At 34.7% G+C, this 1,013-nt stretch overlaps 1 protein-coding gene across 6 annotated transcripts in view; it reads right to left on the bottom strand.

Annotated features, from left to right (window-relative positions):
* Window positions 1-1,013, bottom strand: part of LOC113983147 (mediator of RNA polymerase II transcription subunit 1-like) — a 37,180-nt gene that overhangs the window by 29,415 nt on the left and 6,752 nt on the right. The gene's annotated exons all lie outside the window — the stretch shown is intronic.

Raw genomic sequence — 1,013 nt, 5'->3', positions numbered from 1 at the left:
GATTAGAAAAATATTTTTACCTTTTTTTTGTTATTTTCATAACAGAAAAGAGAAATTAATTTAGATCTACTCTGAGCTATTTTAAAACGATTTTGGTTTGGAGGTGATTGTTAGGCTTAAGTATTCTGACTGAATATATATCAGGATATGGATTATATAACATGCAGACTAAAAAAAGAAACAGCACTCAGTGGCACATACTGATTTCAGTAAAATAGTATGTGGGAATGGCACATTTTTCAGGAAAGGCAATACCACAAAGGAGCTCAATCCCAATAAATGCCAGTTAAAGATATTACACAAGTGCCATGTAGACAGGTATTCCACATGAAGTAATTTTACATCATTCTATATTGAAGCTAATTAAACTATGAAGACTTGTTGTAAATACACATTCTATTATACATTTTAATGTTTTTATATTTAAGACACTTGGTAATTCATTAATCATGTTCTTAAAATGTTTTTGTCTATTTTAATATCTTATGAACCAACTCTGCTGTAACCTTCAGTTCTCAGATTTCCAGATTCCTATTCTACTACTAGAATGATATAATTTCTTCTAGTTCTGTTGAATGACCAGATGAATGACTGCAAACTCATCATTACTCTTGGATTCCTTGTTATTCAAGTCACTTCAGTGCACTTTCTCTATAGGCACAGTGCACTTTGGTGTGGGTTACCTTTTCAAACTGGTAAGAAAGCTGTAAGCGTTAAGCACCATGACTAGCTCAGACGGAACACTAAGAATGTCATTTGGACAGCTAATAGCGCTAAGGAAATGCAAGTATCTTATTACCCAACAGCCTATTACAGTTGTCCCACTATGGGTACTTTTTAGGGAGTATGCATTTGTTTCCAAGTGTAGAAGTGTGACAGGTTTGCAGGCAGTCACAAATGATGTGAAGCTCCTAGGAAGCTGATACATTAAGATGTCCTTGCATTGAGCAAGAGTAGCAGGAACAACTGCCCACACAGTCTTTGTCTGTGTGTTGATTTGTAGCCTTCAGAAT

The sequence above is a fragment of the Pipra filicauda genome, unplaced genomic scaffold (assembly GCF_003945595.2).
Source record: "Pipra filicauda isolate LSUMZ 115617 unplaced genomic scaffold, ASM394559v2 scaffold137_size4652046_pilon, whole genome shotgun sequence".
NCBI classification, from domain to species: Eukaryota; Metazoa; Chordata; class Aves; order Passeriformes; family Pipridae; genus Pipra; species Pipra filicauda.
Note: the sequence above shows the minus strand (reverse complement) of the source record. Positions and strands in the feature narration are given on the sequence as shown.